General features: G+C 41.7%; 1 protein-coding gene and 1 pseudogene across 2 annotated transcripts in view; one reads left to right on the top strand and one right to left on the bottom strand.

Moving 5' to 3' along the window:
• The window catches only part of LOC122809761 (histo-blood group ABO system transferase-like), a 1,808,094-nt gene that overhangs the window by 1,700,892 nt on the left and 80,375 nt on the right, over positions 1-26,827 (top strand). The window lies entirely within an intron of this gene.
• Positions 21,734-26,827, bottom strand: part of LOC122807954 — an 83,882-nt pseudogene continuing 78,788 nt past the window's right edge.

Genomic DNA, 26,827 nt, shown 5'->3' with positions numbered 1-26,827 from the left:
GCCCATGGAGTCTGCTGTACATTGTAGTTTATTTTACTTCTCTTGCAAAAAGTATTTTTAAAAGTTAAAATGTTTATGGACTTTTTTCATGTTTATTTTTTTTGCGGATGCATGCTCAGAAGTTAATGCAGTGTATTTGAGATTGTGCTAAACCATGTCGTCGTTACAGGGTAGTTTGCTTTTATAAGTAGCAAAGTTTGTATTTTGTGTTTTAGTGGTGTCTTCAATAAACTTACAATGTACTGTTTTCATTATAATCTGATTATGACCATTGCTGCTGATGTTGGGCATGTTCATTAATAGATCATTACGCTGTGTAAATTAGTGCTATACATTTCTTTTAACTGCTGTGGTCAAAGGCTAAATAAGGTCTATGGTATCCACTGTGCATTCTCATTCATTTTAGTGTTTTTTTGGTTCAGTGAATGTGGTTAACTTTTTTTTTCTTGAGGGGTGGGGTGAGGTGGGCATGTTCGGTGGTAAAAATAATGCATTTCGTTTTCTACAAGCTGTGTTAGTTTTCAATGGCTAAAATGCCCCTACATTACCTCATTTACTATTTGACCTTTTTCACACTATTTGTAATAACTCTTTTCTGCTCCTTTTATTGGTTCTTTTGCATGCCAATGATTTTTGAGCCAGTTCTTTTGAGTGCCAACGTTTTTCAAACCAGTTTTTTCAAGGGCCACTGTTTTTCAAGCCATTTGTTGTGCCACTGTTAAGCCATTTTTTTCACATGCCAATGTTTTTCAAGCCAGTTCTTTCAAATGCCCATGTTTTTCAAGCCAGTTCTTTTGTGTGCCAATGTTTTTCGAGCCAGTTCTTTTGCGTGCCAATGTTTTTCGAGCCAGTTTTTTTGCATGCCAATGTTTTTCAAGCCAGTTCTTTTGTGCCAATGTTTTTCAAGTCAGTTCTTTTGCATGCCAATGTTTATCGAGCCAGTTCTTTTGCGTGCCAATGTTTTTCAAGCCAGTTCTTTTGCGTGCCAGTGTTTTTCAAGCCAGTTCTTTTGTGTGCCAATGTTTTTCGAGACAGTTCTTTTGTGTGCCAATGTTTTTCGAGCCAGTTCTTTTGCATACCACTGTTTTTCGAGACAGTTCTTTCATGTGCCAATGTTTTTTGCGCCAGTTAATTTGTATGTTACTGCACCCTACTAACACAGTCTTGGTAAATATGTTGCTTATCAGGTAAGTACAGATTCAAGCATGAACAGAACAGCAGCTTCATCACAGTCAACCAGCAGCAAGAGAATGTGCAAGTGGCAGGATGTTTGGAAAACAGAATTCGGCTGGATCGAGAGATGCAGTGATGTCAAAGCATTCTGCAGGTACTGCAAGAGAGAATTTCTAGTGACCCACGCTGGAAGAAATGATGTTGCACGACATGAGGCAACTGAACAACATTAGACTGCTATTCTTCAAGCTAAATCCACTCACCTGATGACAAAGTGGGCAAGGAATGCAAACCTTGAGGGACCAGAACTTAGGATCATTGCAGCAGAAGCCTCTGAGGTGTTCCATGCTGTTAACCACAATATTTCCTAGAACAGCTTGGACTGCACAGTAAAGTTGGCCAGCCAGTGGTACAATGACTTGGACACTGCAAAGAAGCTATCTTGTGGAAGAACCAAGGCTGAAGCCATAGTTGAAAATGTTTTGGGACCGCACTCATTGGAGTGTCTCCTGCATGACCTTCAAAAACCAGGCACTTCATTTGCAATTTCGTCAGATGCTTCCAACAAGGGGAACATAAAATTATTTCCACTTGTAAGGTATTTTTCTAAAGAAGAAGGGGTGGTGAATGGCCTTTTGGACTTCTACGAAGACCCTGATGAATCTGCACAGGCTGTTTCACAGTAAATGTCCAACATTATGGAAAGGCACTCCTTGCCCTGGAACAGCATTTCAGCTTATGGGGCTGATAATGCCAGTGTGAACTATGGGAAGAAATCTGGTGTGTATACCAGATTAAAAGAAAAGTACCCATCACTCCAGAAGGCTAACTGTGCTGCCCACATCATTCACAATGCAGCCAAAAAAGCTGCAGCACAACTACCGTACGATGTGGAAGTATTTGTAATGAGACTTTTCAGACACTTCTCAGGTTCTGCCACAAGGACCAGAGGCTTGAAATACTTCTTTGAGTTTTGTGGCATGGAATTTGAGAGTCTGTTAAGACATGTGCCAACAAAGTGGCTGTCACTACTCCCAGCCATTGAAAGAGTAGTGAAAAATCTCCTAGTGCTCCAGTCCTATTTCCTCTCTCAGGGAGAAGAGGAGACCCCCCCGGCAGATATGGCAGTACTTTTCAGCTAATGAACATGGTGAGAATGAATTGCCTAAACTGCCCCAGTACTATTTGCACTTTCTCTGTGCTGTTCTTGTTGATTTTAATGAATATATAAGTACATTAGAAAAATCAGCACTTACTGCCATGGAAACTTTTTGTGTAATGGTCTCTCAAGCAAAAACTGCAGGCAAGAGCTGAATGTGCTTTCTTTGGAGGGAAACTTAGGGCACTTATGAGCACATTAGAGAGCACTTCTGCTAACAAACTGAAAAGAGACTTCATTGTGTTCTTGGAGACAGCAGTGAAATACCTGGAACAGTGGTTTGATTATACTGAAAGCAACTTGTTTACACTATCTAAAATATCTCTAAATGAGCCCTTTGCTTTCAGTGACTTACTTTTGAGCCAGCTGCCTCATCAGATTTACAATATTTGTCCTGGAAAACAGCTTTCCTTCTGGCTATCACTTCAGCTCATAGAGTTTCAGAACCTCAGGCTCTTATGGCTGTCCAGCCTTTTATCATCTTCCATCAGGACAGAGTTTCATTACGTACCAACCCGTCCTTTATGCCTAAAGTGGTATCCAGGGTAGCTTTAAATCAGGCCATACATTTACCTACTTTTTATCCTAATCCTCAAAACAAAGGGGAGAGATTACTGTATTCCTTGGACATCCACAGACAACTGCGTTATTATTTGGACAGAACAAAACCTTTCAGAAAATCAGAACAGCTTTTTGTGGCCTATGCGGTAGGAGCTCAAGGAAAGTCAATATCCAAACAGACAATCTCAAAATGGATAGCCCACTGTATATGCTTTCGCTATTCCTTTCATGGCAAAACTGTACCTACAGGCATTAGAACTCATTCGACCAGGGCCACAGCCACCTCTGCAGCCTTCCTCAGAGGAGTTCCTACCAAGGATATTTTAGAAGCAGCCACTTGGAGTTCTGTGCATACCTTCTCCAAGCACCACAACCTACCATTATACTCCAAATCTAGAGCAGGCTTTGCCACTGCAGTCTTGCAGGGCATTTTGGCTCCTCCTAGCTCCACATAGTGCCTACCACCCCTTTCTTAGCTTTGGGATTCTACCCATCTGTTATGACTGCAGCTGTATGCACGATGAACATAGTACAGTTTTGTACCTACCATAAATGTAGATGTTCGAGTGCTAATACAGCTGCAGTCCAGGTTTCCCTCCCTCCTTCCCCTCTAGGGTCTTCTTTTATGGTGTATTTGCTTGCAACTACTGGTCTTTGATTATATTGCATTGCATTATTACATAATTTTATGTATTGCCTTCTTTCTGGGGGCACCTGACATCTGGGGCAAGAAAAACTGAAGAAAATGGCGTTGGCTGGTTCTTTTATACCCCTGTCACACTGACGTCAGGGAAGAGGCGACGACAACCGACGCCGGACCTAGACTTTGGAATTCGGCCGACCGAGGACCCACCTGACGGCAGGAGAACCCATCTGTTATGACTGCAGCTATATTAGCACTCGAACATCTACATTTATGGTAGGTACAAAACTGTACTTTCTCTGGTTCGATTCTCGGCCGGGGTGCCTTCTATGTGGAGTTTGCATGTTCTCCTTGCATTCGCGTGGGTTTCCTCCGGGTACTCCGGTTTCCTCCCACATTCTAAAGACATGCGTCTGGAGCATTTCTCCCCGGGCCTCCGCTGAAAACAGGATCTGTGGAACCTAGTTGGACTTTCCCGGTCAACAAATGTTAAATAAATAAAATTAAAATAAATGTACTTACCATAACGTTCGATGTGAGTTGTTCATCTCGCCTTCATTCTTACAGATGGGTTCAGAGCTGATCCTCGGCTCCAAGTTGGCCTACTACAAAGCTCAAGGTCTTCAGATAGCTCGAGGCCAAGTCCCTATCCCATGATGCACCTAGAGTTATTTAAGATCTTGTTTGCTGTGTATAATAATACCATATGTCATTCTATCACTCCATAAGAGAAAGCTATATAAGGGTTGACCAACCAGGAAGAATCCAGCATCTCGGTCTTCAAAAAACCCTGGAGGGGGTAGGAGGGTGGGAAGTAAGAATGAAGGTGAGATGAACAACTCACATGGAACGTTATGGTAAGTACATAACTTCTTTATGTGAAGTTATTCTATCTCGCCATTCATTCTTACAGATGGGTAGCATCCCAAGCACCATCTATCTCGGGTGGCTCACGGGAGTATTTTTTTCATGACAGTAGACCCAAAGGAGGCCCTATCAACTTTGTAATGAGTGATAAAGGTATGAGGTCTTGACCAAGTGGCTGCTGCACAAATGTTATCTATAGGAAGTCTGGCAGAAAAGGCAGAGGATGTAGACACTGCTCTGATGGAGTGAGACTTAATTTTATGTTGTAAGGGCATATTAACAGCTGAATAAGCAAATGTGATACAATCAGATAACCACTTAGACAGAGTTGTTTTAGCCACTGGCATGCCTTTCCTGGAGTCTGAAAAAGAAACAAAAAGCTGTTCAGATTTCCTAAAATCTTTTGTTCTAGCCAAGTAAAATCTGAGTTATCTATGAACATCAAGTTTGTGCAGCATATATTCTAACTTTTTGGAGTGATTGGGGAAGAAAACTGGCAAATCAATAATTTGATTAAGATTAGCTTCAGTGCAAACTTTAGGCAAAAAGGAGGGGTTAGTTCGAAGTGAGACTCTGTCAGCATGGAAAATCAAATAAGGAGGCTTAATGGACAAGGCTTGAAGCTCTGACACTCTGCGGGCAGAAGTGATTATGTTTGCCACCCGTCCCGTTGTCAGCGGGACACTCACTGGTTGAGCAATCTCATCCTGTTCCTGCATTCACTAACAGTGGGACTTTAAAAGTCCCGTTTTCCCCTTCGCACTCGCCACTTGCGAAATTGCTGTTGCCTTGCCGTGGAAAAGCCGAAAATACTTCCCGTTTCTCCACGGCAATGCGGCTATGTCACCAAACCGGACCTGCAGTTAGAGGGATTCCCTGCTAGGTCCGGGTGGTGTAATTTAAATTGTAATTGGCTAAAGGGATTGGAGGGGGCAGGATTTATCTAGAAGAGGCCAATAAAGGTTGCAGCTGTAGAGCAGTTTGTTTTAGTGCTCTACAGCTGTGAAGGGAATTGGGACAAAGATCTGAAAATTCTGCCAGCCAGCCAAGAAGCCAGCCAGCAAGCAAGCAAAGAAGCCAGCCAGCAAGCAAGCAAGCAAAGAAGCCAGCCAGCAAAGAAGCCAGCCTGCAAGAGAGCCTGTTAGCCAACAAGGGAGCCTGCCAGCCAGCCCAGCCAACTAGCCATTCCAGCAGGAAGGAAGCAAGCTAGCCCAGCAAAAACTGTGATACTGCTAAGTACATAACATAGTATTTTGTGGCTTTAGTTATTTAAAATGGGAATATTGTGCTTTATTTAAGTTTTTAATGTTTAGAGGTAGATGGGGATGTAGTATGCAGTATTTACATCTACGCAGTGGTTATTCTGAGATTTTTCAGTAGTAGTTTAAAACGGGAATATATTGTGGTTTAATTTTTTAATGTTTAGAGGTAGATGGGGGTGCAGTACGCAGCATTTAAATCTGTGCAGTGGTTATTTTGAGATTTTTGAGTAGTAGTTTTTAAAGGTATAAAACCTGTATGTATATGTAATTGTTATTGTTCTTGGGGGTATGATTTGGAAGCATTACTTTTAAAAGGCTGAACTGTGTGTATAGAAGTTGTTTATTTCTGGTGGGGGGCAGTGAAATATAAATTTAATGTGATGTATTTCTATTGTCGTAGCTTTTCTGGGTATTTTCTGTTTGCAGATAGAAAATGTTCGAGCATAGTTTGCACTTTTTTGTGTGGAAATGTGTGCAATTTAATGCTGCTTTCAGGAAGTTAGGATATACTGTTTGAGTAATTTTTCCTGTTAGTTCTTGTAAGTCAATGTGTATGTGGTACGTCTACCTTTTGAGGGGGAATGGTAACAGTTAATGTAGTGCATTTATTATTCTATTAGGTACATGTTGCTAACTTGCCGAAGCTGTTTCAAGATTGTTTTCATTTATACTTGTAAATGTGTGCATCTAATTTTTTATGCATTTTTAATAAGGTTAAAATGTCCTGCTTTGCTTGTAATGTGAATATGGGTGTGCTGCTTTTACTTGGGCCTGTTTATTGCATAGCTGTGCTGGGTAATTTACTCTTATTTGATATGTTATGAGGTAAAAGGAGCCCATGGAGTCTGTTGTACATTGTAGTTTATTTTACTTCTCTTGCAAAAAGTATTTTTAAAAGTTAAAATGTTTATGGACTTTTTTCCTGTTTATTTTTTTTGCGGATGCATGCTCAGAAGTTAATGCAGTGTATTTGAGATTGTGTTAAACCATGTCGTTGTTACAGGGTAGTTTGCTTTTATAAGTAGCAAAGTTTGTATTTTGTGTTTTAGTGGTGTCTTCAATAAACTTACAATGTACTGTTTTCATTATAATCTGATTATGACCATTGCTGCTGATGTTGGGCATGTTCATTAATAGATCATTACGCTGTGTAAATTAGTGCTATACATTTTAACTGCTGTGGTCAAAAGCTAAATCAGGTCTATGGTATCCACTGTGCATTCTCATTCATTTTAGTGTTTTTTTGGTTCAGTGAATGTGGTTAACTTTTTTTTCTTGAGGGGTGGGGTGAGGTGGGCATGTTCGGTGGTAAAAATAATGCATTTAGTTTTCTACAAGCTGTGTTAGTTTTCAATGGCTAAAATGCCCCTACATTACCTCATTTACTATTTGACTTTTTTCACACTATTTGTAATAACTCTTTTCTGCTCCTTTCCCTGGTTCTTTTGCATGACAATGATTTTTGAGCCAGTTCTTTTGAGTGCCAATGTTTTTCAAGCCAGTTTTTTCAAGGGCCACTGTTTTTCAAGCCATTTTTTGTGCCACTGTTAAGCCATTTTTTTCGCATGCCAATGTTTTTCAAGCCAGTTCTTTCAAGTGCCCATGTTTTTCAAGCCAGTTCTTTTGTGTGCCAATGTTTTTCGAGCCAGTTCTTTTGCGTGCCAATGTTTTTCAAGCCAGTTCTTTTGCATGCCAATGTTTTTCGAGCCAGTTCTTTTGTGTGCCAATGTTTTTCAAGCCAGTTCTTTTGCATGCCAATGTTTTTCGAGCCAGTTCTTTTGCGTGCCAATGTTTTTCAAGCCAGTTCTTTTGCGTGCCAATGTTTTTCAAGCCAGTTCTTTTGTGTGCCAATGTTTTTTGAGCCAGTTCTTTTGTGTGCCAATGTTTTTCGAGCCAGTTCTTTTGCATGCCACTGTTTTTCAAGACAGTTCTTTCATGTGCCAGTGTTTTTTGCACCAGTTCATTTGTATGTTACTGCACCCTACTAACACAGTCTTGGTAAATACGTTGCTTATCAGGTAAGTACAGATTCAAACATGAACAGAGCAGCAGCTTCATCACAGTCAACCAGCAGCAAGAGAATGTGCAAGTGGCAGGATGTTTGGAAAACAGAATTCGGCTGGATTGAGAGATGCAGTGATGTCAAAGCGTTCTGCAGGTACTGCAAGAGAGAATTTCTAGTGACCCACAGTGGAAGAAACGATGTTGCACGACATGAGGCAACTGAACAACATAAGACTGCTATTCTTCAAGCTAAATCCACTCACCTGATGACAAAGTGGGCAAGGAATGCAAACCTTGGGGGACCAGAACTTAGGATCATTGCAGCAGAAGCCTCTGAGGTGTTCCATGCTGTTAACCACAATATTTCCTATAACAGCTTGGACTGCACAGTAAAGTTGGCCAGCCAGTGGTACAATGACTTGGACACTGCAAAGAAGCTATCTTGTGGAAGAACCAAGGCTGAAGCCATAGGTGAAAATGTTTTTGGACTGCACTAATTGGAGTGTCTCCTGCATGACCTTCAAAAACCAGGCACTTCATTTGCAATTTCATCAGATGCTTCCAACAAGGGGAACATAAAATTATTTCCACTTGTAAGGTATTTTTCTAAAGAAGAAGGGGTGGTGAATGGCCTTTTGGACTTCTACGAAGACCCTGATGAATCTGCACAGGCTGTTTCACAGTAAATGTCCAACATTATGGAAAGGCACTCCTTGCCCTGGAACAGCATTTCAGCTTATGGGGCTGATAATGCCAGTGTGAACTATGGGAAGAAATCTGGTGTGTATACCAGATTAAAAGAAAAGTACCCATCACTCCAGAAGGCTAACTGTGTTGCCCACATCATTCACAATGCAGCCAAAAAAGCTGCAGCACAACTACTGTACGATGTGGAAGTATTTGTAATGAGACTTTGCAGCCACTTCTCAGGTTCTGCCACAAGGACCAGAGACTTGAAATACTTCTTTGAGTTTTGTGGCATGGAATTTGAGAGTCTGTTAAGACATGTGCCAACAAAGTGGCTGTCACTACTCCCAGCCATTGAAAGAGTAGTGAAAAATCTCCTAGTGCTCCAGTCCTATTTCCTCTCCCAGGGAGAAGAGGAGACCCCCCCCCCCCCGGCAGATATGGCAGTACTTTTCAGCTAATGAACATGGTGAGAATGAATTGCCTAAACTGCCCCAGTACTATTTGCACTTTCTCTGTGCTGTTCTTGTTGATTTTAATGAACATATAAGTACATTAGAAAAATCAGCACTTACTGCCATGGAAACTTTTTGTGTAATGGTCTCTCTGAAGCAAAAACTGCAGGCAAGAGCTGAAGGTGCTTTCTTTGGAGGGAAACTTAGGGCACTTATGAGCACATTAGAGAGCACTTCTGCTAACAAACTGAAAAGAGACTTCATTGTGTTCTTGGAGACAGCAGTGAAATACCTGGAACAGTGGTTTGATTATACTGAAAGCAACTTGTTTACACTATCTAAAATATCTCTAAATGAGCCCTTTGCTTTCAGTGACTTACTTAATGTGACCACTTCCCTGAGTCTGCAGGATGTAGATGAAAATTATCTTTTTAAGGACTACTTGGCAATTAGGCCCTTTCTGGAACAGTTATGTAACACAAGCTTGACCAAAGGAGAGAAGTGGGTGAAGCTTTTCAAAGGAGGGCCTGAACTGACTACACTATATCCGGTAATTGCTAGGGTTTTATCTATACCGACCTCAAACGCATTTGCAAAGAGTTTTTTCTTTGGTGAAAGGTAAATGGACAGATGTGCGAAACCAATGTAGTGTGGACTTGTTAAAAGCTGAACTAATGATGACTGTAAATTACTGGATGAAATGTGACTTTTATTCAAATATTATTTCAAATCAGGCCCTTCTTCAAACCATAAAATCAAATTCAAATACACTTTAAAAAAAAGTCATTTAGTGTACTAGTGTGCAGTATAAAGTACTAGGGTGCAGTTTATAATTTCGTGTTCTTTGTGTAGCATTAATTTGCTAGTGTGCAGTATGTAGTACTAGGGTACAGTATGTAGTTTTGTGTTTTTTCTTTGCTTTAGCTTTAATTGATAATAAAAAGTCTTAATTTTACACTTGGCTTGTATGTGGTATGTAGATTTTTTTAAGATTTCTTTCTGAATAGTCATGGTTGGTTTATGAATTTTTTTAACTTTTTAAATAAACAAGTGTCTGTTTAATGAGTAGTGTGTTTTTTACTCCTTTAAAGTTTATTTACTGTTACAACTGAGTAATGTGTGCTTTTGCAGTAATAGTTCACTTCATTTAAATGGTTTGAGTTTTCAGTATGCTGTAATGTCACGATGTTGTATCCTGAACTGTAATACTGCATCCCCTTTAACACCTCTGGTGATGTTGTGGGGGTGTGACCAGTGTCATATTGACCACACCCCCTATCCTATTGGCCACACACCCATGTCCCACTTTGGCCTTGTTAAAAGGTGGCAAACCTAGAAGTGATAGCTACTAAAAAGATAGTCTTTGATGACAAGAATTACATGAGGAAGCTGGTTCAAATGGAGGGACAATAAAGCAAGAAAGCATAAAAGTTAGATTCCATGGGGTATGGGAAGATTTCACAGGTGCTCTGAGATGAAAGGTCCTTTTGAGAAAGGCTTTGGATAGTTTGTGTGACATAATGTTAAATCCTTCAAATTCAAGGTGAAAGTTAGAAATGGCAGCATGTTGAACATGAACTGTTGCTGCTGCAGCTCCTTTGTTAAAGATCATGGTGAAGAATTTTAGTATAGAGGCCATAGGGGCTAGATGGGGATCAATGTTGTTTTGAGAGGCCCATATAGAAAATGTTTTCCATTTGTTAAGGTATAGCTTCCTCGTAGAGGATTTATGAGAGGATATGAGAATTTGCTTTGTCTCATTAGAAAGGTTATGGAACCTGGCTATGATGAGAATTGGAGCAGCCAAGCTGTCAGTTTCAGGGACTGAAGAGAGGGATGAAGTTCCCCCGACGAGTGCATCAGGTCTGGAACTGGGTCCAGAATCCAAGGGAAGTTGAAGGAAGGGGAACCAAATCTGCTGAGGCCAATGATGGGCTATTAGAATGATGGTCCTTCCCAGGGCTTTTGCTTTCTGTAGTACCTTGGGTATTAACAGGATTGGTGGGAATGCATAGAGGAGACCAGGGGGCCAATAGTGTACGAGTACGTCCCTTGGGGCTTCTCCCAGATGGGGAATCAGGGCAAAGTAGCATCTGCATTTCATGTTTATGTGGTTGGTGAAAAGATTGCAGCAAAGCTGGCCCTACCTGCAGAATATCCTATCCGCTATTTCTTTCTTGAGGGACCACTCGTGAGGCAACAAAATTGCACTGCTCAGCTTGTCTGCTATCATGTTGGATTTCCCCAGGATGTGCGTTGCTAACAGAAAGCGCTGGGTGGATATAGCCCACTGCCATACTCTTATGACCTCACAACAAAGTTGTACCCAGAGGAAGAGAGTTCTGGAAGTACTGCAACACTAAAAGTACTGCTGTCATCTCTAGGGCATTGATATGCAGATGTGTGTCTTGACTGGTCTATGTGCCTTGGGCTGTTCTTCCCTGAAAATGCCCCCCCATCAGGGAAGTGTCCATGGTCACTGTGGCCGCTGGTGGGGGTAGGACAAAAGGACGACCTATGGTGACATGAAGAGAGGTCAACCACCACTGAAAATCCTTTTTGCATAAGTTTGTGATCTTTATAAGGTGAGACATTGGGAGCTCTTGGTAAGACCATTGAGTGAACAACAGCCATTGCAGAATCCGCATGAGCATGTGACCCAGTGGTATGGCCAATATTGCAGCTGCCATCATACCTAACAATTTTAGTACTTCTGATGCTGGGGCCTTGTTTTTGGATATCAGATAGCGGACCTGCTGATGGAGTAGTAAGGCTCTTTCTACTGGAAGTCTCAGCATGGTGGTGGTGGTGTCCAATTCTGCTCTGATAAAAACAGTATGTTGCAATGGCGAAAAGGCAGATTTTCCTGAATTTATTGTAATGCCCAGCTGACTGCAGAGTGAAAGAGTGGTGTCCCTGGCTTAAATGAGTTGATGCCTGGTGGTGGCAGTGAGGAGCCAATCGTCTGGGTACAGAAACACCTGGAATCCTAAACGTCTCAGGCGAGCCGTGACCACTGCCATGCATTTGGTGAACACTCTGGGGGCTATAGTGGGACCAAAGGGCAGGGCTCGAAATTGGTAATGATTGGCTCCCAGCTGGAAGTGCAGATGGTCCCTGGATGATCTGGCCCTTTTTATGTGGTAGTATGCATTCTGGAGATCTATCAAGCACATCCAATTGTCTTTCCCTAAAAAGGGAAGTATCAACTAAAGCGTGACCATCTGAAACTTCTTTTTCTTGACAGATCTGTTTAGTCTGCTGAGGTCCAATATAGGTCTCCAGTCCCCTGTCTTTTTTGGAACTAAAAAGAATCTTGAGTAATTTCCGGATCCTATCTGGTCTGCTGGGACTGGTTGGATGACTCTTTTTGTTAGCAATGATCGGACCTCTATTGTTGCCTGTTCCCTGTAACTGGGTGGAACATCTGAGATTTTTCTTGTCAGTGAAGGGGGTGTAGCAAAAGGAATGAAATATCCTCTGGAAATGATATGTTGTACCCAGTTGTCATTTGTTATTTTGAGCCAGGTGTCTGGATACAAAGATAAGTGACCCTCAGTTGCCTCCAGAGTAGGACAGTTGGGTCTCCTTTCAGGAGCGCTGATAGGGCTTCCAAAAGAAGTGATCTCTGTTGCCCTAGTTTTGCGAACCCCCTCTGCTGTGAGGGTGGCGTTTTCCATTATTACCCCCTCCTCTGCCCCTGGAGGGGGGGTTCACCATGTGTGTCCTGAAAGGCTCCTTGGACTTTTCGGAAACACATCCTTCCTCCTCTTTGACCCTTGGGGTAGGGTCTGGTAGGGGTGGAAAAATGGACCCCGATGGCAGACAGAGTCTTTCCTTCCTGCTCACACCTGATCAAAGTTTCCTTAACGTTGGGACCGAAAAGGGATGAGCCATCAAAAGGAGTATTTACAAAGGATGACTTGAAGAGCTCTGTGAAGGAACGCAAGCACATCCAGGAGTGTCTCCTAAGAGCATTTCCTGTACCCACTGCCCTGCTCTTTCCATCAGTTGCATACAAAATGAGGCGCATGGATGAATTAACTATGGAGTTGAGGGTAGCAAGCTGGGGGGCAACTTTATCTGAAGCTCCTGCAGCTACTGTACCCTGAAGAGTATCTCCCAGCTCATAAAGGAGATCTCTTTGCAGTCTAGTAAAATGGGTTAGATAAGCGAATGCAGTGCAAAAGTCACTGAACTTCTCATATCTATCCATGATCCTAGAATCTCTGTTAGGAGGATGGATAGAAGAGGAAGTTTCTGAAATTTCCTTTTTGGTGGCTGCCGCCACCACCATGGCATCAACTGGCACACCTTTGGTCAAAAAAGATTTGTCCTGGGGAGCAGCGATAAATTTATTAGGCCTCCTGGGGACAGACTCAATGGAGTCTGGAGACTCCCACGCCCTTTGTGAGACCAGCTGCATAACCTCATCAAAGGAGTGGAGGGCCGAGACCCGAAATCTTTCAGGAGAACCGACTCATCTTCAGTAGGTTTGGTAGACTGTCAGTCATCCCTCGGCCTAAGGATTTCTAATATGTCAGCAAATGAGATATCCTCAGAGGGGGGACCATTGGGACCCCTTCTGATTCATCCAAGTTGGTATCAGATGTCAGGGACCCCTATGGGGAGTCCAGATGCTTCATCTTACAGATTCTCTTCCTGAAAACCTCATCAGTGGGGGCTTCTGGGGAGGTCTCAGAAGAGCAGGGGCCATCCAATGGGGCTTTCTGAGGCTCTGGGTCTCTACACTTGGCAAGGATCTGTGAAGCAGAAGCAGACATAGGTACTTTAGGGGAGGAGGTGGCCAGACCTGAAGACGAAGATGTCTTAGAAGACATAACTCTCCTCATGGCTTTGAAGGCACCTCTGCTCCGATGTGAAGGGGCCGATGGATCTGAGGAAACCATCAATACCCCCGGCAGCAGGGCAGTGGGCTCTAAGCCAGAGGTAGGAACTGAGCTCATCTGAGCAAAAGCCCCGGGAGGCAGAGTTGGAACCAACAGGTTGGTCCAACTATCCTCCCCGGACCCGACCAGAGAGTGTCGGCTCCTAGTTTCCTCGATCATCACCGAGGACGTCAGAGTAAATGGAGCCAAAGACACTGGAGCAGGCGTCGGATCTGGAGGCTCCACGATCAAGAAGTCTGACTCCTCTGACTCCAAAGGACCAGTATGGCTCAGAGGAGGAAGAGTAGTAGCTAGTAAAAGGGTCTTCGGTTCCAAAGCCGCTTGGGTTGGCACCGATAAGAATTTAGCAAAAGCCGGTAAAAGCTTCTGCACCACATGATCCATATCCAAATTGGAAAGGCTAATCAAAGACCGAGATGAGTTAATAGAAGGTGGTACAGACTGTAAGAGTGGAGATTTAGGCACTTCGGATACCAGTTCCAAAACCTGGGACCGACTCCGAAAGGATAAGACAGTCGGCTCCGAGGTCTGTGGAACCGACGTCAAAGACTTATTAAATTTCTTAACCTCAGATGTAGAAGTCTTGGAAGACTTTGAGGACTTACTGGATCCATCTTGGTCACTCAAAGCTTCTTGGAATGAAGGTTTAAGTAGACCTCTGTAGATCAATTTTTTCTTTCTGTCCTGGAGAACCCTAGAAGAGAAAAAAATGACAGATGGAGCAGCTTTCTTGGACATGCAATGCTCCCAAACTACAAACACAATTTACGTGACTGTCCGTGACAGACATTTTCTGCCCACATTTAGGAAATTTTTTAAACCCTGACTTAGGGTGTTTGTCTCTATTATCAGCCATTATGAAGTACACAATGCCAATAGGGTGCTGTAAAAAATAGACACACCCGACAGCAATTAAACAACAACAAGCCTTTCTAAAACTACAGGCTAAATATTAATCACATACAAAACTATTTGTCTAGATTGTAAAGAGTAAATATAAGCAAGTTGTGACAGGAAAGTCACTATATAAATGCAGACAACTGTAAGATAACTACTAATACACACACTTTTATCTAAACTCTAAGATAAAGTATTTCAAAGTTGTGATTCACTTTTTAACTGTGAGTAAATCTAAATCTATCAGCACACAACTAATCTAAGCACTAATAAACACTAAACTAGACCTAAATAAAGGAGGCCAAGAGAGCTAAATACTAGATAAAGAAAAAAGTGCACACCAAGGGAAGGGAACTACACAAAAACTGTAAGAGCTTATCTAAATATCTAAGATACAAAACAGAAATTATTTATCAATAATATCAATAAAGAAAGTTTTTTACTGGCCCAAACTAGCAAGAACCTCTGATCTATTGCAGCTGCAAACTAGATCTGAGGTAACTCTAGGTGCATCATGGGATAGGAACTTGACCTCGAGCTATCTGAAGACCTACAGCTTTGTAGTAGGCCAACTCGGAGCTGAACCCACCTGTAAGAATGAACGGCAAGATAGAGCAACTTCACATCAGAAGATACCTGGGTGCTAAAAATATCAAGAGTTTATTCCTTTTTCTTTTTCCAACTTCCTGTGCAAAAAAAGAAGAAACTTCTCAATGTTTCACCCAGCCAGAGGAAAGGGGCAGCACAAGAAATTCAAAAACTGCTAGACAAAGGTCATCCAGGAGGTCCCACCAGACCAGACTTTTTATTGCCCAAAAAGACGGGGAAAATCAGACCAATTTTGGATCTCAGCGATTTGAACCAGGATGTAAAGAAGTTGAAGTTCCGAATGGTCACAGTTCAGTCCCCTCTGCCATTTCTTCATAAGTACGATTGGATGTGCTTCATAGATCTTCAGGATGCATGCTATTGCATCAAAATAGACAGGCAATTCAGAAGACATTTACGCTTTAGGCTGGGAGCCAGTCATTACCAGTTCAGAACCCTTCCCTTTGGACTCACCACAGCCCCCAATGTATTTACCAAATATGTGAAAGTGGTAGCTGCTCATCTGAGACTCAAAGGATTCCAAGTGTTTCCATATCTGGATGACTGGCTCCTTATTGCCCCCTTCAAGCATCTTTTCCAACAGTTCAGGGACTACTTGATCTAGATTTGCCAGCTGCTGTGGATAACAATAAATTATACAAAATCAAACTTGCCACCAGTCCAGAGCTTGGAGTTCATTGGAACACATCTGAATACAACAATGCAGATAGCATCACTACAAATTCATCGTATATCCACAGTCAGGTGTCAGGTCCATCTGTCTCCCACACATCTCCCCAGCCAGACTAGTTCTTCACGCACTAGGATCAATGGAAGCAGCTATTTTATTGCTTCCTTTAGCATGATTCTTGGTGTGTTCCTCAGTAGAGTGTAGCTGTTCAGTGGCTATCTTCAACAGCCCTTATCCTTTCCAGTCAACAATAAAACGTACTCAGATTTGCAAACATCACATCAGCTGATGGATGTAGTCTGATATTCACCTAGGATGACCTTTACTGCCCCCAATGGCCCACAGTGACTACAGGTGCTTCCCAACAGAGGTGGGTGGGGGGCATTTTCTGGGAAGGATGGTCCAAGGCACAAGGTCCCTCCAAGAGACCAGTCTGCATATCCATGCACTAGAGATAAGAGCAGTCCTATTAGAGTTGCAGGTCTTTCAAAATGTTCTTCCTCTAGTGACTATTGCAGTTCAGACTGACATCATGTCTGTAATCTGGTACATCAACAACCCAGGAGGAACTCAATCTTACCCCTTCTGCAGGGAGGCCATGAGTATATGGGAATGGGTGATCTCATCAGAACACTTTCTAGTTGCAACTTGCATACTGGGGAAAACCAACATGTTTGTGGACAATTTAAGCAGGACCATTCTGATGCCTCACAAGTGGTCTCTCAATCTGTGGAGGAAAGGATTTTCCATCATTGGGGTCATCCTCGCTATGGTCTGTTTGCGTCTGCCACAATAACAAGTGCAGCAGGTATGTTGCTCTTATCCTCCCTCAGGGGGAGTCACTGAGAGATGTTGTAGTCCATGTTTGGCTCTCTGGTCTTCTCTTCTTTATGCTTATCCCCTTCTTCCCTTGATTCCTAAATTTCTGTAGAAACAGGTTGGTGGAAGAGATCAGTCATTCTCATTACCCCCTCCTGGCCTAGACAGGTATGGATCCCCTTATATCCTCTCTTCTTTGTTATACACCATGGATACTGGAACTCTCCCTGGGTCTACTGTCACACCCCTCAGGTGTCATACATCCCAATCTTCAAGCCGTCAGGCTAACTGCATGGTTTCTCCACTCCCAGTAATGATTAGACAGACAGGCAAGGCTCTCTTCCCCAGTATGTATCATTATTTTACCATAGTAGAAAGACTCTACTAAGAAAGTTTATATGAGCAAGTGAAAAAGATTTTCCCTTTGGGCCTTGAAAAATTAGGTTGATCCTTTTTCTGCCCTACTTGCTGCAGTCCTTGAATTTTTGGCAATTATTTTTAAAGAAGTAACTATTTTTTCTATGATTAAGCTACAATTAGACATCTATAATTTTCATACAGGGAACAAAATGTATTGCTTTAAAAAATCATTCCTTGGCTTCTTCCAAATTATGCAAACCATTTCTAAAAATCACAAACCAGCGAAGAGGACCTAGATTCCAAAGCGTTTACTCCAAAAAGTTTCTGCAAATGTAGTTGACAAGTTTATGAAGTACTCTTGAAGCTCGACTTTATAAAAAATCCAGTTTATTCGAACTAGTAAAACCCTTTAAGTGCTGTAGTACAATACACTTTTCGTTGCTAAATCAAACGCAACTTCCTCGGAAGACAACAAAACAGTGAACCTGTTCCTTGTATTTAAGCTCCTTTTGATTGAGCAATAAAGTAATTAAACAATCAACTTTTCATTAAAGCTGGAGCTTCAGTACACAAGGACTTTAAGAAATATCTAAAACTTTAAAAAGTGTTGTAGAGTTACACAGTCACATAAAAAATCTTTATAAATATGATAAAACTTATGTGAACCTAGTCAAAAGTGTTTTTTTATATATAAAATGTTATAAATATTTTAATGACATTGTCCCACCTCTCATGTTTCCTTCTAAATCTAAGCTTTTGTTTGAAAAGCATTTGCTTCGTAACAATTTAATAATATTAATGACACTGGTAGCAGAAGGTTACCTAGATGAAATTATCCGTTAGAAGTCACTTTATAGATCCATAGCTTTTACTAATAAAGCTCTGAAACCACATTTTAAATAAAAATGTACTTATTTAATTCTATCTTATATTATTTTTATTTGTTTTTATTTTTTATTATAAGATAGAATTAAATAAGTACATTAAAATATTTATAACATTTTATATATAAAAAACACTTTTGACTAGGTTCACATAAGTTTTATCGTATTTATAAAGATTTTTTATGTGACTGTGTAACTCTTCAACACTTTTTAAAGTTTTAGATATTTCTTAAAGTCCTTGTGTACTGAAGCTCCAGCTTTAATGAAAAGTTGATTGTTTAATTACTTTATTGCTCAATCAAAAGGAACTTAAATACAAGGAACAGGTTCACTGTTTTGTTGTCTTCTGAGGAAGTTGAGTTTGATTAATAAACTGGATTTTTTATAAAGTCGAGCTTCAAGAGTACTTCATAAACTTGTCAACTACATTTGCAGAAACTTTTTGGAGTAAACGCTTTGGAATCTAGGTCCTCTTCGCTGGTTTGTGGTCTTTTCTTTTTCCTATTGGGTCCATTTCTAAAAATCATTTTTTCTTCTCAGACCACCAATAAAGGAACCCCCTCCCCAAGATTTGACAGCTGTGCTACATATTTTAATTCCAGATCCTTTTGAACGTTTAGCTAAAACTGATCTAAAATTCCATTCATGGAAAACAATTTTCTTAGAAGCTATTACTTCGGCAGAGAAGATCTCGGAACTCCAGGCTCTTTCTTCAAAGACCCCTTACATTATTTTCCATAAAGATAGAGTTTCCTTATGGACAAACCCTTCCTCTTTACCTAAAGTGGCTATGTAAACTAACATTAAACAATCCATTAATTTACCAGTCGTCTTTCCAAATTTTTCAAATAAAGGAGACTACATGATTCATCAGTTTGATGTAAACAGTTACGTGTTTATCTAAAGAGGACAAATCAGATCAGCTATTTGTTTTTTTCACCAAAAAGACTGGATTTCCCAGTTTCTAAAGTCACTCTTGCCAAATGGATAACTGATTGTATTTCTTGGATCTATTCTCAGCAAGGCATTCCCTACTAAAACTACCCAAGGGTCATACTATATCCATAGCTGTTTCATCTGCTTTTTGGTCAAGAACATCTATTAATGTTTGTGGAGCATCCACATGGTCCAGTACTCATAATTTTGTTACTCATTACAAATTTGATTTTATATCTAGAAATAGAGTCACCTTTGGTTCAGCAGTACTCTAGAATATCCTTCCATGAGGTCCACCCAAGGTCAACATAGCTGGGGGACTCTGTCCCATGTGTTGCATTAGAATGAAAAGGACAATATCAGATTTAGTGGTCATGTACTCACCATAACTATGCATCTGTGTTGTCCATTTTCATTCTTCCTCAACTTCCCTCCCATCTATCCATCGCCCATCCTTAAATCTTCTGGAGAAGTCTGTTGGACTGTTTTTGGAGCTTACAGTTCTAGGTTTGAGCCCTTCTTTTTTTCTGTCAGCTATTCCAGTCTCTATCTAGCTGCAGGGTACTTATGGCAACAAACTCTATCGAAGGTATTGGGGATAGACTAAGGCATTATGGGTAGTGGGAGGAGCTCGAGAGTTGGATCTGAAGTCTTGAGTATGTGGTTGAGTCGGATCCAAACCCATGTGTTGTGAAAGAATGAAAATGGACAGCACAGATGGCTAGTTATGGTGAGTACATAACTTTTAATTACAGAGGTAAAAGTGGAGCTAAATTTGTTTATTGGTATATATGCAATATCTACTGAGTCTGAGTGGGTGGTGTCATTTTGAATAAGTTCAGAATACTGTTGGCTGTTATTTTTTACTCCCCTAATGTAACTAAAGAAGGACTTATAATTTTTACTCTTGGTTTCAGAAGATATTTTATGTTCATACTAGCCCTTCAGCTCCTTATTGATATTCATGATGCGCTATTAAATACGAAGAATTTTAGATTTGTTGTATGACTTAAGATTTTTTTTTCTTCTCTTGTTATAAGTTTTGATCTGATGTCAGTTTTCATATGTCCTCAACTGATGTGTTTGGATCCAAGCCTTCAGATTCAACTCGGCCATTGCTAAAGCTCATTGCAATCAAAACACTCTCGAGCTTCAACTTTACCAACAATGCTCCAACTCTAAGTACTGCAGATCTCGTTTGTCGCTTTCAGTGAAAGACATGAGAATCTGTCACACTCAAGACTTTGTTTTAACTCATTAACCCTGACTACCATCTCATGGTGCCTCTGTGGTTACATCCGAATGCGCTGTGAGACGATAGTAACTGCAAGTTATTACACCCGAGTGCCTTCTCCCAGCGCACATAACTTTGCAGTCAGATTGTAACCCCACTGTTGAAAATTAAGTTGAAAAAAGTAACTGAACTTTGTCAGGTACCTTGTCAGCTTAATTTTCAGCATGAAGTTATGTGGTGTTCATATTTTAGTTTTCCAAGAAAATCAGCTCGCAATTCACTATGTACTTTCCTCTCCATAGCAAGCTGATTTTCTATGCCTTTACTGAAGCAAGCAGTGGCATCCAATGCTGTCTCACAATCCAAGTCACTGCTTGCTTAACACCTCCACCCCTGACCTAAATTCCTTTGTTCTTTGCAAATAAATAGGGAGTCCAACAGTACAAATTCCCTTTCTTTTTCTGGCTTTTGTAGAATTTACTGCTGGATCCCTCTATTTATTCTGCCAATCACTTCACGACCATCTGTTGTTATTTCTATACCAAACTTGGAGTCTTTTGCTATAGACCATTTCACCTCTTTATTAAGGTAAGATGGTGCCTTCTCTCATAGCAAGCTGTGGAGGTTTTTTTTTTTTATTTCACTCAGTTACTCAGGGTTTTGTTTTTAGGGTACTTAATCGTTACATAGTCAGTGTTTACACAACTGCAGAACATTTTTAGATTAAATGGGCAGTGTGTTGTACGCAAGTTCACCAACTGTTCTGTCTACCATATTATCACCAGTTTCAGATTTGCCAGTTACATCCAAGCAAACCCCTAATTAAAAAGAGCTTTCACTTGGTTGGTTTAAAGAATCCCATCTTGTAAGTAGCCAAATACAACTTCAAATGGCTGCCCTACTAGCCAAAGAATGCAAAATGGCATAAAATGGATCGTAAATGCATTTCATAATATACAATCAGTTGAACGGATCATTAAGCTAGCAAGTCTCTAATTTGCATAATTATGTATTAATGCAATGTAGGAGACCTGATTTGATAGCCCACAGCTTTAATTATAAACGGTTCTTTTCCGGTTCACACAATTGTGAAACATTTCGGTCCTGGTTGTGTTAATACCAACGAGGACCGAAATGTTTCAAAGAACAGTTTACAGGTGTCATACAATTCTGGACACTTATAATTAAAGTTGTGGACTCTAGTATCACTTCTCCTACATTACCCTTCACCCTTCTCGTTGCTCTATCACCAAGAACAGATAAGAAATGAGCAGAAAAATAGGGAAGGTTGTACTACCAAGTGTCATGCAGGAAAGTACAACACATTGTAACATGCAAAATGACTAGCTTCCTTTACTATGATGGCCTGAAGCACAGCTTTTTTGCTAGTTCGAAGGTTTGAGTACTTTACAGTTAAACATCACAGGTAAATCATGATGGCTATGCCCTTAGTCTACATAACATGTACTTCAAAACATTTCTTTTTTATATTCCTTTGCTACCCAGGTTAAGAATGGCTCTTCCTTTCTTAACTTCGAACCCAAGCTATTGGCAGCTTTTAGACTTTGAACCTAAGTGTTCTTTTTGTGCTTTTAAATATATTTTAAATGTACCATTCATTAAAATTTGATGAAAGTGTGCTATGACTGGAATTGTGATGGACTGCTGAAGAGGACGGGGATAAAGAGCTTGTGGTCTGATGTTCTGTTGAAGAAGATGCAATTGTTGGGGGCATAGAAGACTCATAACCTGGGCTGGCTGCAGGGGAAGGCTGAGACCCTTGTGATGTCTCGTGGACCTTCATGTGTTTTCTGAGGGAGCTGGGGTGGGTGTAAGACTTATCACACATTTTGCAGAGATAAGGTTTGTCTGAAGTATGTACATGCATGTGCTTTTTGTGGTCGCTGCTATTTGCAAAACGCCTGTCACAACCTTCGAATTCACACTTAAATGGTTTTTCACCTGTATGAGTTCTTTTGTGGATCTTGAGATTTTCTGATCGAGCAAACACTTTACCACAGCCAGGAAATGGACAGGGAAAGTTTTTATCCAGTTTGAACTCTAATGTGATTAACAAGTTTGTATTTGGCTTTGAAAGGTTTCCTGTCTATTGGGACACTCTTCCCAGTAACAAGATGTGGTTAGACTGTTCTGGCCCCCCCAACGTGTTCCACTGTAACATGAGTTACCAACTCATGCATGGTACTGAAAGTTTTGTTACAAGACTTTTTCAGGTTAGACAATTGCTCGGGCTCGATCCACTTGCAGATGAGCTCCTGTTTAATGGCCTGTCTCATATACTGACACCATTCTGTGTACTACAGTTGTCTGCTTTACGTATTAGTACACCGCAGGTTGTTAGTGTAGCGGAATCAACTGTAACATAGTTCTGCAAAAATAAATAAGTAAATAAAAGAAAATAAAAACAATTCCTTAAGGAACCCTATTGAAACATTCAAGTTATCTGCATCACACAATAATGAGTTAATGCAGGAAGTGAAAAATCTTACTCAAAATGTCGTTTTTCTTAATGGTGTAATACCAAACACCTGGCAATGAGAAGCCGGCAAACTGCTGTCCAGATGTTCTTCATGTTTCACTGTTGCAGTCTTCACATAAGGGTTATCCAGCTCCCGGTAGCCCTCAGTCGGTCCAAATACCAGAGTCCTTGGTATATGACATCGGCTGCCGCCGGTTGTAAAACTGATGTCAGTATGTCAGGTATAAAGGGAGGCAGCCGATGCCATTTCCTTAGTCTTTCTTGCCGCGGAGCCCGAAGCAGATACAATTCGCACTAGTGCCGGTTGGCCGTTTACCTTCGTTTCACTTTCTGACTACCAAGTTAAAGACGCCATCAGATAAGTACCCCGTTGGGGATCCTCTTTTCTTGCTTTAACAAATGTCAGATAAAGTTAATAACTGTCTTGCCTGTGGAAAACAGATTCCGCACCGTGTTTTCCATTCTTATTGTATAACTTGTTTGGGCCTTGAGCACGATGTCCCTAACTGCGATCTCTGTGCTTCCTTTAACCCGCATACCATACGCCGTAGAGCTAAGATTTTGTATAAGCATTTCGGAGTCTGGCCTAAGTTCATCGGTATGGCATCTTCTGGTCTCCCAACTTCGGATATACCTAGGAAACGCAAAGATAAGGACCGCGACAGGCTTAGGGTTAAATCTACTGACAACGCACCAGCGAAATTAGTCGTCAGCACAGCAGTAGTCAGTGAGGCGCTTTCGCAGCCCCTGCAGTCCACAGATTTTCAGCTGCAAGCCTCTTACCGAGACCTTTACAGAGTCCTCCATGCTGCAGGCTGCTATTTCATCTTCAGACCCTCTTCCTGTCACTGCCTCAGATGGGTCCAGAGCCACTTTGCAGGCACCAGCTTCTGACGCCTCTTCTTTTCGACATGAGACCAGAACCAGACTGACTACTTTAATTCAGACTTCTGCAGTTGCTAGGCCTCCCGAGTCCCTCTGGATTGCTAGTAAATCTTCCAGCCGCAAACCTACTCACAAGCAGGCATCAGCCTCCCCTCCTGTACCTCAGTCCCAGTTGGTAAAGATGGCGGGTGATCTTCTTTCCCTGATTAGGGGCTCTCATTCTCTCCTTCTAAGAGGGCTAGGGAATTATCTCCTGATGTTTTGTCTGTCTCAGATTCTGAAATTTCCAGTATGTCTACTGGTGAAGAAGGAAATTCACAACATTTTTCTGGCTTTGAGGATTCTTATGCTGAGGACTCTGTCCATTCTGCCTCCCCACCAGAGGATTTTTCCTTTGGGGATACTTTGAATACTCTTAGGGAGCATTTTAAATGGGAATATCAGGATTTTCCACAGTCTAAGAAAAGAATCAGGGAATTTTTAGATCTGCCACAGCATCAGGGAATTTTTAGATTTGCCACAGCCTAAGCCTCTGTCTATACCTCCAGTTTTGGAAGTTGTGGATGATGTTTTCATGGAAAATTCTTTAACTCCTAATTCTGTCCCTCCTGCCCCCAGAAAACCAGATAGGTATTATAAGGTTCCTGAATCTCATCAATTCCTTTTTAAAAATCTTACTGCTGATCCAGAAATTATTTCTCAAGGCCCCAGGGGTGTTAAGGCTACTATTGCTAAAAACCCTGTGCCTTCTGATAAGGAATCTAGGGCCTTGGACAGGTGGGGTAAAAAAGTCTATACCTCTGCAACTCTTGCCATTAGATCCGTGAATTGTCTTTTTCACATGCTTAAGTATCAGCAGCATACTTTGGAGGCTATTAAGGCTAAACTTGGAGATATTCCTTCCATGATGGAGAACAAAGATTTACAAGACTTACTGATTTCTGCCACTTTAGTTAATAAGCATTCACTTCATTGTGGTTTTGACACTTTGGAGGCTTCCTGCAGAGCAGCAGCCACTGGTTCCGTAATTAGAAGGCATGCTTGGCTCAGGGAGCAGCCTCTTTCTGGACCAGTTAAATCTAAATTGCTGGATGTTTCTTTGCAGAAGGACAATATTTTTGGTAATAAGGCTGAGGAGGTACTAAAGAAGTTGGAGGATAAGGCAAAATTTATGCAGGCTGTAAAAGATTTCCTTCAGCTTCAGCCTCCTCTGTTTAGTAGGCATTATCCTTCCAAGAATTGGTCTTTCCCTGATCCTGGCAAGCAGGGTCGCTCTAGGCCTAGGGGTTTCAGATCTTCCAGAGGGCAGGCTTCTGCCCCTCAAAGGGCAAAACAGTGGCATTCTTCTTCTGCTAAATCAGGGAGTTCTAAGCCAGCATCCCAAAGTAAACATTCTCAATGACTCCGGCCTTCTTGTGCCTACCTCTGCAGATCCTGGGTTTCCGTTGGGGGGAAGGTTAGCCAGGTTCGCAAAGGTATGGTCTACTGTCACAGACGACAAATTGGTTCTCAATATAGTAAACCAAGGTTACAAGTTTTACTTTCACACCTTCCCTGTTTTACAAGGATACCCAGACATACCCAGAACTCTCAGGGCAGAGGGAGAAACTCAAGTGTCTTCTCTACTGACTATGGGGGCTATAGAACCAGTTCCTGCAAATCAGGCAGGCCTAGGTTTTTATTCAAGGCTTTTTCTGGTACCCAAGAAAGGGGACACCTGGCGCCCTATTCTGGATCTGTCCATTCTAAGCACTTTTCTGGTGATTCCCAAATTCAAGATGCTCACCCTTCAACACTTACTACCAATGCTGGGCAAGGATTCATGGCTGGTAACTTTGGATCTCAAGGAGGCTTATCTGCACATCCTAATAAGGGAAAGTTGCAGGTGGTTCCTTCGCTTCAGGGCTAGGGAGCAACACTTTCAATTCTCTGCATTGCCCTTTGGCTTATCTACTGCTCCCAGAGTTTTTACGAAGTGTCTGGCGCCAGCCATTCCGTTTTGCAGGCAAAGAAACATTCAAATTTATCCTTACCTGGATGACTGTCTCATTCAAGCAAACTCCCCAGAACAACTAGAAAATTATTTGGATTTCGTGAAGAACATTCTCACCTCTTTGGGTTACACTCTCAACAAAAAGAAGTCAAAGCTGGTCCCTTCAAGGGAGATTGTTTTCCTGGGAGCGAGTCTGAATACAGCCACCCAGATGGTATTCCTCCCTCGACAGAAGCAAGAAGATCTTTCCGCTTACTACTTCAATTTGGCAAGCATGACCCAGCTCTCTGCAAGGCAATTCCTGCAAGCACTGGGGTTCATGGCTTCATGTATTTTGATGATCCCATACACAAGGCTGCATATGAGAAAACTTCAATGGTACCTCAAGAATCTTTGGTGTCAACACACTCAGGACTTAGACTTGATTCTTCCCCTGATTCCCTGTCTACAAATGCAGTTCTGCTGGTGGGCAACAGCCTGTTCTCAGAACAAGGGTCTGCCTTTCCACCCACCACCTGCCGGGTAGATGCTCACCACAGACGCCTCAGATGTTGCATGGTGGGCTCATCTGGAGGGCAGGGGCATACAGGGGACTTGGAGCACCCAGCAGATTCATCTGCACATAAATGTAAAAGAACTGATGGCAGTGCAGCAGGCCCTGCTGGCTTTCAAGGACCTACTGTACCCTGGGACTCTGCTGATCAGGACAGACAATACCACAGTCATGTGGTACATCAACAAGCAAGGGAGGACTCGCTCTTACCCCTTGTGCAGACAAAACATTAGACTATGGTCCATAGCAGCATCCATGGGCTTACATCTAATAACCCAGTATCTTCCAGGGAGGCTAAACTCCTTGGCAGATCATTTGAGTAGACATGTTCTGGATCCTCACGAGTGGCAACTGAACAGGGACATTTTCCATTGCATCATTCATCATTGGGGCACCCCACAAGTGGATCTTTTCTCCTCTCACACCAATCATCCCCTTCCAACCTTCTGTACCAGGGAGTTTCACAACAAAGCTTGGAGGGTGGATGCGTTGTCCTTCCCATGGACACATCTATCAGTTTATGCATTCCCTTCTCTGCCTCTCCTTTCCAGAGTGCTGCTAAAGATAAGGGATGAAAAACCAAAGGCTATTCTGATAGCTCCAGATTGGCCCAGGCAACATTGGTATTCCCTCCTTCGTAGCCTTTTCCAGGCTCAGCCTTACCATCTTCCCCTAGTACCAGATCTGTTGGTTCAGGGAGGGGGATGGTTCCTTCATCCTCATCTTCAAACTCTGTTTTTAACTGCCTGGCTATTACTTTAAATCT

Source organism: Protopterus annectens, chromosome 8.part0, assembly GCF_019279795.1.
Source record: "Protopterus annectens isolate FY-2018-M chromosome 8.part0, PAN1.0, whole genome shotgun sequence".
Taxonomy (NCBI): Eukaryota; Metazoa; Chordata; order Ceratodontiformes; family Protopteridae; genus Protopterus; species Protopterus annectens.
The sequence above is the reverse complement of the archived record's forward strand: the minus strand, read 5'-3'. Positions and strand labels throughout refer to the sequence as shown.